General features: G+C 49.5%; 1 protein-coding gene across 8 annotated transcripts in view; it reads right to left on the bottom strand.

Annotated features, from left to right (window-relative positions):
• Positions 1 to 1,423: 1,423 nt before the first annotated feature.
• Positions 1,424 to 10,422, bottom strand: part of LOC148896512 (RNA-directed DNA polymerase from mobile element jockey) — a 159,610-nt gene continuing 150,611 nt past the window's right edge. For 3 of the 8 annotated variants that reach the window (XR_016115357.1, XR_016115358.1, XR_016115355.1), the window contains exons 16-17: positions 5,131 to 5,203; positions 1,426 to 2,043 (exon numbers count right to left, since the gene is read on the bottom strand). The gene's annotated coding sequence lies outside the window, so the exon portion shown is untranslated. Of the gene's footprint in view, positions 2,044 to 5,130; positions 5,204 to 10,422 lie in introns of all 8 variants that reach the window. The other 5 variants (XR_016115361.1, XR_016115359.1, XR_016115360.1 and 2 more) reach the window with 3 other exon arrangements.

The following is a 10,422-nucleotide window of genomic DNA, read 5'->3' on the forward strand; positions in this document are numbered from 1 at the left end:
GAGGAAACCGGAGTAAAGCCACACAGGCCTAGGGAGAACATGTAAACTCCAAACAGGGATGCTGAAGCTGGAATTGAACCCGGCGCATCTGCGCTGTGAGGTTGATGCATGCACCACTGGATGTTCTGGCCACGATGTTAACATGTGGTTATATTTATTTTATTGTGTTTTGCCATTACTGGGTCTGCTAAGGGAGACTTTTTTACTTCCAGTTTTCATCATCCAGAGACTATCTTGGCCAGCTTCTATATATCGGTAGTACAGAGGGCATTATGTTTTTTTTTTCATTGCAACTTTCATGTTCCATTTTAAATGGATTCCCTTTTTTTCATGATCTTTTGAGTAGGAAGGCATCTAACCCTAATCAATTAATTCACCTCAATTTGATTCAACCTTCATCACGAGCTGACATGCACTGCTTCCACAAGCAACATGCTGTTGAACAGAGAGGAGATAGTTTCACAAACATCATCATTGTTCCTAATTCAGCCATTTCATTGGAATATTTCACCACTTTTCTAATTGCTCATGTGGCTGTTTTCACAATATGAGTACATTGAGGTACATTTGGTAGCTCCATGTGCCAAATGTTTTGACAGTGATCACCTTGTCTTACTGCACCTACGTAACTCTCTGCATGAGCAAGGTTTCGGCCACCACAATGAGGCCGGTTTTCAATTTTAGGTTCTAAACTGCTGTAGTCAAGTGGCCTTCTGCCCCAGAGTGTCTTCTTTATACTGGCTTACGTACAATGTGGGATGAATCTGTGTATTGCTTTTTTTACTAATCCCTGTACATAGATATTTTATGTTTATGTATATGTGTGGGGCTATGTCATATGCAAATTTGACCTCTTCATATGCACCTATATCGCACATTCCCTTATCAATATTAATATCTGATAATAAACTCCATTTATTTGTTGTGGCTGGGACACATTAATGCGTGTTTGCATATGCGTGGTTATGTTTCTCAAGTGTGTCTGCCGCTGTTGTTCCATCCAAGCTTCTTTGTGTACGCCTGGCAACAAAGGTAGGAAGCACAGTCAGAAACGATAAATAAACAATCCTTAGATTTGACAGATTTTTCTCTCCTCATCATGATGCACCAAGCACCATCTGAATTTAGATTTCCAAACTTAATTTAGCACCTTTTCTCTATTGTTTCTCCTGTTTTTTTCTATGCAGACAGTGAAGCTTCAGTTTTCAAATGCCCCTCTTTAGCAACAATTTGAGTTATATGCAAAATATTTTGAAAAAAACACTCATACTATTTTCCATACATGAACAGTCTTGTCACGGCATAGTGAATCTATGTTGTGGTTCGTCTTGGACTGTGACACCATAAATGCCAATGTGCATTTAACACAACTGTAAACTGAAAATATGCTTCATCCCTTCATGGCAGAAGGCAGAAATTACGCCTACGCATCCTCAATCATCCGATGATTGTCGTGGTAGATGAAGGAGTTCGTAAATCTTTTTTTTTTCTCGGAAAATACTATCAATGGCATCCACCCATTTTTAACATTGCTTATTCTGAAGATGGTAGCGAGGAGATGGTGGAGCCTATCCCCTCTTTGGGCGGAAGGTGAACTAGCCCCTGAACTGGTCGCCAATCAACCACAGGGCACATACAAGGCGGCCAGCCGGTCACATGCACACTGTTACTGGGTGTGAACCGATCCCATGCTGCCCGGACCCAGGTCTGGTGAGTGTACCACTACACCATCAGTGACTGGTTATTTATTAGATAGTAGCCACTTTTGAATCAACAAATGATTAATGGCATTATAAACATGTCAATATGTCCATATACGTTGTCGCAAAGACAAAGTTCAATTTATGTGCAATGCATTAATCCAATCACAGATGCCAGAAGCAGCATCATCCCCTCCAAAAATGGGCTCCCTTTTGTATGGAGAAAGTGCTTGCTTGTGATAGCGTGAGCGAGGCAATCAAAAAAATGATGGAAAATAACCATGGGTAACAAACAGATCTTTCAAAATTTTTCGGGAGGATGGAAAATGATGTTTCTCTGGATCTGCAAGAGATAAAAACATAGAGAAGAAGCAAACATAATTCACCCAAAAAACATGAATCCAAATTTCACTATGACGAATCAGAAGATTTTTTCCACTTTCAGTGGAGGGGTTCTATTGCTCCTTCTAATAAAGGCATATCCAATCCAATCCAATCCAATCTATATTTTCCCTAGGGAACATCCAGCCGTAATGGCTCACTTATCACTCCCCCCAAAAAAATTGATCAATAAATTGACATTCGCTTGAACTTCAGAAAATATCATAAACATTCTCCTCTGTGGAGCTCACTTATGAAAGAATGAGGAAATGAGCATCTTAAATGCAGTTTATCTCATGCCAGATTTGCTTTCTTTCCTCAGTCCCCCAAGCGATGAAGACAATGCGTGCTGAGGGGCTTTTCGTGAGATGACTTGTTCATTGGTCGTTATATATTAAATTTTAGTCTTCAAGGGTTAGCTTGATTTCCTTTTTTTCCAGGCTCCCTTCCAGTGGTTACGCTTGCCACCGCAGATCCAAAAATAATGAACCCTCAGGGGCCGCACTCAATTGAAGGGTCAATCCCTTGTCTGGAGCAGGACTGCTAAAATAAATGAATAAATAAAAAAATAAATAAATAAATAACATTTACCCACCCACAATCCAAGAGCAGTGGTCCCCAACCTTTTTCTGGCTTGTGAACCCCAAACGGTTTTGTCATACAATAAATACCTCCACACGCATACATATTGACAATTCTCCAAAAGCCCAAGTGACTATTAAGGGATTTTTTTTTTGGGGGGGGGGTTTAATTCTCAGTCATAGTCTTATAAAGTTATCAATACACCCTTGTCAACAAACCCCGGTCAGCACTTTGTGCCAAAAGTGTTAATTGAATTGGCAATTGCCATGTAATCAATTAGGCCGTTCATCCGTGGCTCTGTAACTAACAGTTAATTGGCTTGTGCCATCGAGAGGCAAAGGAGAGATCAGCTCGAGTGCAGGAGGGACTGTTTGATTACGGCAGATGGGCCTTCAAACTTGTTTGTACTGCGTCTGCCCGGACCTTTCTGACCCGTTTCAAATTTGGAAATTGCCCGGGTGCGAAGGGCAAACCGTTTGGTTGATGGACCTTTGTAATGATGTCCGCCGACTTTTAGAGCAAGGACACAAATATCTACAGTATAGAACGCAAACACAGTGGGTTGACTGTCTGCTTCAATCCCGTCTTGCAGAGAGGTGCAGGTGGATTTTTCTACCATTAACACTTTTTGTTACTTTTGAACCAATGGTCAGGAAAATTCTTTGCCGCCTGCGGTTCGCACTGCTTTGACAGAGCATATGGCGAGTAAAGCATTTCAGGTCCAAATAGCCCAGCTGTATTGATCTGACATACACCTTATTCTATTTTGCGCTCTAAAACATGCCTTTTCACTCGGCTGACTTCTATTCAAAGCTTTGCAGTGAGACCTGTGTCAATAGGGAAGCTTGACTTCATTCCTTAGCCCCTGAGGGATGAGCACAAGGCTGCTAGACCATGACAGACGGGGGGCTAATAGGCAGGATAGGATTGGATAAAAGGCGAACAGGCACAAAAAGTTTGAGGAACAGAACAGGGCCATCTGCTTTTGTAGCGATGAGCATCAAGGCCGAAAGGAACCCTGTTGGGTCCTCACTTTCGCATGGCCGTCCTACATATGGGCTCCATATTTCAACTCGAAAGGCTGCAAAACCCATTGGGCCAAAGCTAAACTATTCTGTGTCCCTCTATGGTTTTTGGGCACCAGTGAGACCGCTTTATTCCTACAGAGAAAAGTGGCAAATGAATGACCTGGTGTGATCAAGAGGATAGCGCTTTGCACCTCCCACCTCACCAAACGAATACATGTGAGCATAGTGGCTCTGCGGGTATGGGGCACAAGGCAGTCCTTCTGCCTTCTAACGAAATGGGTCAGTGCATGGCTGTAATGACATGCTCCCAGGGTGATTAATTATTCAAGAGACTAACACTACATTTGCCCGGCAGCACTAAGGGCTTCTGCCCTTATTGGTGGCACCACAACAATAATCCGCACTGTTGTCTGTTTCCTAAATAACCACGCGTCTTTTCATTTCTGACTGTGCCTATCTGGCATCCTCCTAATTCCCTTTCACCACATATTTCTGTTTTTGCTCTCTGCCGTTTCCCTGTGACTAACACTAAGCTCATTATCTAATGATGCACGTTTATGCATTCCTTTCACTCCTTCAATACGGCCCCCCTCCGTTCATCAGGCACACTCGGAGGCATGCGAAGGCTGGGCACATGCCGTGTCGTACCAGCTCGAATGACGCCAGTCACTCTCGCCTCATTCTGCCCACCCCCCTCGCCATCGCAGGACGATGCTTGCCTCAAGGTAGCATATGGCATTCTAAGACTGGCTGGACTCATCGGCCTCCCACACAACAGAGCGCATCCATCTCGCTCTTCCTCCACAGCTCATAAATGTACTTTCCAACTGTTATTTTCACAACCCCTCTCCCCTGGTACCGTAAGGAGCCGCATTGCTCCAAATTCTATTTCACAGAGATACACTTCAATGCCGCTCACCACAGGGAAGGTTCGGGTTGCCATTTGGTGAGAGGAGACTCGAGTCATTAGTTACATTTTAGTCAGACTGTACTGTAGTCCAAGGGTACAAGAGCCTTTAGCCTTTTCGGGGGGCTTTGTGATCTGTACCACTCACTCACATTTGCAGATGGTGCTTTTTTGTTGTTGTCTTTTGTCCATTCTATCAAGTGAGTGTTAACCGCACCTGACCACACTAGAACAATGAAGGTTGGGTCAGAACCACGAATGAAAACAAAGTAAGAAAAGTACACTTGAACAGATGGTTCTGCACACAGAATGTTGTCCATCTGCAGGAGCCTTTTTTGTTTAATAGGTTCATTCAAGTTATTGATGCACGCAAAAAAGGGACACAACCATTGCTTGGGGATTTCAAACAAATGATTAGGTATGTATGTGCATGTGTATGTGTGGGAGGGGGCACTCTGTGAACATTACTCCGGTTTGTTATGACAGCCACATAATGGGCAATCCATGCCATTCTCAAGCAGGGAACCTTTACCTCAACAATGTTGCATTTTAAAGTCGGGGTGTGCAGTCAGGGATGCTGCCCGGCCCTCTGCTGGCCAATCTCTCTGTGAAAGGTTATAGAAACAGAAAAAAAGATCATAAATGATTACACTAAATTATGTTCCAATTTAGTTCTCTGTCCGTGCTTTCCTTTGATTTCCTGTTTCAACCCAATAATTCTTATTATTGCTGCCGGTGACCATGTTGGCATGTGCACTCACACAAGAGACGTTTGTATTTGTATCACCAATAAATGTGTAGTGCCCCAGATGGACTGCACATGGTGACGTTTAATAATGAATGTTTCTCACATACTATATTTTGCTAATTTTATGTCCAGAAAAGCAGCTGTGACATGACGTGCACTTCACCAAGTGCATTTCAACTTGTATGTTGAATGAGTATTAGAACACAGGAATGAACACTTTTGTCACATGTTGTTATTTGAAAGGTGGAACAGACTGTGGCATTCCTGCAATGGGACACAAGAGATTAGAAGTTTTGCAAAAGTCCCCATTCAGACAGCTTCTTGTAGTCTTTATGAAATGAAACATTCTAAAATCATATTTGGTAATACAAAGTAATCACTTAGTGTGTTAGAACTCTTTTTAAGTGATTAAAAAAAAGGTATTTCACATTTGTAGGTTATATGTCGCACAACATTGACAAGAATGTGATTACTGTCCACCGTAACCCATTCTCTGTCCACGATATGATGATCCTTCCTATTTGGCAAACTTAAGACACATTTGATAAAATGAATTCCTCGCAATTACAATTATAATGGATTGAAAAAGTCCACGCAGCCCCTTATAAATGCTAGGTTTATATGACACGTAAAACTGAGAGCAAGATCGATTATTTCAAACCCTTTTTGTCACATCTCGTTGCCATCCGGGGCGCGCCCCGCCCCTCCTGTCACCTCCTCCGCCAATCCTGGGAGACGGCCCCTCCAATCATCGTACACCTGGGTTCCCACAGCTGATTGTCATTTCACTGATGGTGCCTTCTGACTATATCTGTCTCGCGCTCACTACCGTCTCCGTCGGAGTATTCTTGGTCATTGCCATTTCCACTTCCGTGTTGCCAGGTCTGCTATCATTCAGTTATCTTCCTTCACTCATCCCTGTTTGTTATTATTTGATGCTGTTTCCAGTAAAGACTCTTCGAACCGATGGTGATAGGGGGGGGAGACGACCACGCCAACCCGAGGGCTCGTCGCACCCGAGGCCCCCAGCCTAGGACCCACGGCCAATGTAAGTCCCCGCCGAAACGGAATCCGTTGGGGGCTAAGTCCACTACACGAGCCACACGGTTGGAGCTGGAGAGTGAACTATTTGGCCCCTCCAGCTCCCAAAGAGTGTGGGCACTAGTGGACTCGGGGGCCGACGGGTGCATTATCGACCCCCACCTGGCCGACCTGCTGGGCTGCCGACTTTTAGATCTCCTTCCCCCTAAGGAGATCGTCGACCTGGATGGCCGATTATTAGCCCGGGTCACCCACCTCACGGCCCCACTTAAGCTCCGAGTGGCAGGCAACCATGTGGAGCACCGCCAATTTCTTGTTATGCCCTCCCGGAACGCGCCATTGGTCTTGGGTCTCCCCTGGCTCAAGGCCCATGACCCATCCATTTCTTGGGAGGGCCCCACCATTCAGGGCTGGAGCCCCTACTGCTACGCTAACTGCCTGCGGTCGGCTACGGCAGGGCGTAACCCCTCCCGCGGTGGCCCGCCCGAGGCCATCTGCCTCAAAGGCGTGCCACATTGCTACCACGACCTGCGGGAGGTGTTCAGCAAAGACAACGCCCAATCCCTGCCGCCCCACCGACCGTATGACTGTGCTATAGACTTGCAGCCAGGGGCTCCATTACCGGACTCCAGACTTTACCATATTTCACAACCGGAACGGGAAGCCCTGAGCACTTACATAGACTCCTCTCTAGCGGCAGGACTCATTCGGCCGTCGCGTTCCCCGCTGGGCGCAGGGTTTTTCTTTATCGACAAGAAGGACGGATCCCTGCGCCCATGCGTTGACTACCGGGGCCTGAACGACATCACCATCCGCAACAAATACCCTCTCCCCCTCATGGATTCGGCCTTTGCGCCCCTTCAGTCCGCCACCATTTTTTCTAAATTGGATCTTCGCAGCGCCTACCATTTGGTCCGAATCCGTGAGGGGGATGAATGGAAAACAGCCTTCAAGACGCCTTTAGGGCACTTTGAATACCTGGTGATGCCGTTCGGGCTCACGAACGCGCCGGCCGTATTCCAGAATTTAATTAATGATGTGCTCAGGGACTTCCTCAATGTTTTTGTTTTTGTTTACCTCGATGACATTCTTATTTTTTCTCGCTCTGCAGAAGAACACCGGCAACACGTCCGACGGGTCCTGGCGCGGCTCCTGCAAAACCGGCTCTATGTGAAGGCAGAGAAGTGTGACTTCCATGTCCGCTCTCTGTCGTTCCTGGGGTTTGTGGTGGAGCAGGGGCAGCTCAGGGCCGACCCCGCCAAAACCAAGGCGGTGGTGGAATGGCCGACCCCAAAGACGCGCAAGCAGCTTCAGCGGTTTTTGGGGTTTGCCAACTTCTACCGCCGCTTCATTCGCGGGTATAGTCAGAAGGCACTCCCCCTCACTAACCTCACGTCCACCAAGCTCCCTTTCAGGTGGACTCCCGATGCTGAGGGGGCTTTCAACCGCCTCCGTCGTGCCTTCACCAACCCCCCCGTTCTGCGTCATCCCGACCCGGATCTCCCGTTCACGGTCGAGGTTGACGCATCCGAGTCCGGAGTAGGGGCCGTCCTTTCCCAGCGCTCTCCCACCGACCAGAAGCTACGCCCATGCGCCTTCTTCTCCCGCCGGCTCAGCCCCGCCGAAGCCAATTACGACGTCGGCAATCGGGAACTGCTGGCGGTCGTCCTGGCCCTGCAGGAATGGAGACACTGGCTTGAGGGAGCTAAACACCCCTTCACCGTCTACACGGATCACAAGAACCTGGCGGCCATCCGGTCGGCCAAGAGACTTAACTCACGGCAGGCCCGATGGTCACTCTTCCTCACCCGTTTTGACTTTTCTCTCACCTACTGCCCAGGGTCACAGAACACCAAGCCCGACGCCCTATCCCGTATCCATGAGCCGGCAGAAAGGGAGGAGACCACCGCCAACATCCTGCCGGCCCAGCGCATCCTGGGCGCCCTGAGGTGGGAGGTTGAGAGAAAAGTCCAACAAGTCCAGGGAACCACCACCATCCCCAGGGGCTGTCCCAAGGATCGCCTGTTCGTCCCCCCCCCTCTACGCACCGAGGTGCTCATCTGGGGGCACACATCTAAGATAGCTTGCCACCCGGGGGTCAACAGGACGATCCAACTCATCGCCCAACGGTTCTGGTGGCCGGGGTTTAGGAGGGACATCACCCTCTTCGTGAAGGCCTGCCCGACCTGCGCCCGTGGAAAGGCCTCCCACCAGCCCCCGGCCGGACTCCTCCAGCCCCTACCGGTTCCGTCCAGACCCTGGTCCCACATCTCCGTCGACTTCGTGACAGGCCTCCCCCCCTCCCGTGGCAAGACGGTCGTCCTCACCGTAGTGGACCGATTCTCCAAGTCGGCCCACTTCGTTCCGTTAACCAGGTTGCCGTCCGCCACCGAGACGGCTCAACTCCTGGTTAACCATGTCGTCCGTCTCCACGAGATTCCGACGAACATCGTGTCGGATCGGGGACCGCAGTTCGTGTCCAAGGTATGGAAGCGTTTCTGTCGGTCCATAGGGGCATTGGCGAGCCTGTCGTCTGGGTACCACCCCCAGACCAACGGACAGACGGAGAGGAAGAACCAGGACCTGGAGGCGGCCCTCCGGTGCGTGTGCCTCCACAACCCGGCGGCGTGGGCCCTGCACCTACCCTGGGTGGAGTACGCCCACAACTCCCTGGTCTCCGCAGCCACAGGTCGGTCCCCATTCATGTCCGCCTGTGGCTATCAGCCGCCCTTATTTCCCACACAGGAAGGCCAGGTGGAGGTCCCGTCTATCGATCATCACCTCAGACGGGCCCACAGAGTCTGGAAGGAGACCAGGGACGCCCTGTCACGCACCGCATCCCGGAACCGGCGGGTGGCAGACCGCCATCGACGGCAAGCACCCAGCTACCAGGTCGGGCAGGAGGTCTGGCTATCCACGAAGGACCTTCGGCTGGCAGGGTCCTCGGCCAAGCTGGGCCCACGCTTCACGGGTCCCTTCCCCATCGAGGCCATCCTCAGCCCGGTCTCGGTGAGGCTCCGGCTACCACCCACCATGCGGATCCACCCCGTGTTTCATGTTTCCCTCCTCAAGCCAGTGGAGACCAGCCCCTTAGCCCCCACGCCCGCCCCCCCACCTCCCCCCCGGATATTGGACGACGGACCAGTCTACACCGTGCGGGAGATACTGGACTCCAGGCGCAGGGGCAGAGGAGTGCAGTACCTGGTCGACTGGGAGGGCTATGGACCTGAGGAACGTCAATGGGTCCCACGTGCCTGGATCCTCGACCCATCCCTCACCCGGGCGTTCCATGCGGCTCACCCATCCAAACCTGGGGGGCCGCCGAGAGGCGTCCCTTGAGGGGGGGGCACTGTCACATCTCGTTGCCATCCGGGGCGCGCCCCGCCCCTCCTGTCACCTCCTCCGCCAATCCTGGGAGACGGCCCCTCCAATCATCGTACACCTGGGTTCCCACAGCTGATTGTCATTTCACTGATGGTGCCTTCTGACTATATCTGTCTCGCGCTCACTACCGTCTCCGTCGGAGTATTCTTGGTCATTGCCATTTCCACTTCCGTGTTGCCAGGTCTGCTATCATTCAGTTATCTTCCTTCACTCATCCCTGTTTGTTATTATTTGATGCTGTTTCCAGTAAAGACTCTGTATCCATCCAAGCCTGTCACGCCGTGTATTTCGGGTCCTTCCCTAACACCAAAAGTCCGTCGCTCGAGGTCTGCCTCCTAGCACTCGAGCGGTCGTCACACTTTTCACCATTAATAATGTTGGTGCCAGTCACGGTTCAGCGGCTTGGAGCTGAAGCGGATTTACGTGGGACAGGAGATGTGAGACAATCTCTTTTTTTCAATGGATGCTACAGCTTCGCGTTTGCTTTCAAAATTTAGCTGGTAGCAGACGTGCACATTCTACCATGACGTCTCCTGTCCACTGGTGAAAAGGACGCTCCTCTTTCATCAAGAACTGCTTCATATAACAAAGACGGTGCAGAAATTGCTTATGATTGAATGACTTTGTTTACGATGTTTTGTAATGGCGATG

Source organism: Hippocampus bargibanti, linkage group LG06, assembly GCF_051943395.1.
Source record: "Hippocampus bargibanti isolate YZ-2025 linkage group LG06, ASM5194339v1, whole genome shotgun sequence".
Taxonomy (NCBI): domain Eukaryota; kingdom Metazoa; phylum Chordata; class Actinopteri; order Syngnathiformes; family Syngnathidae; genus Hippocampus; species Hippocampus bargibanti.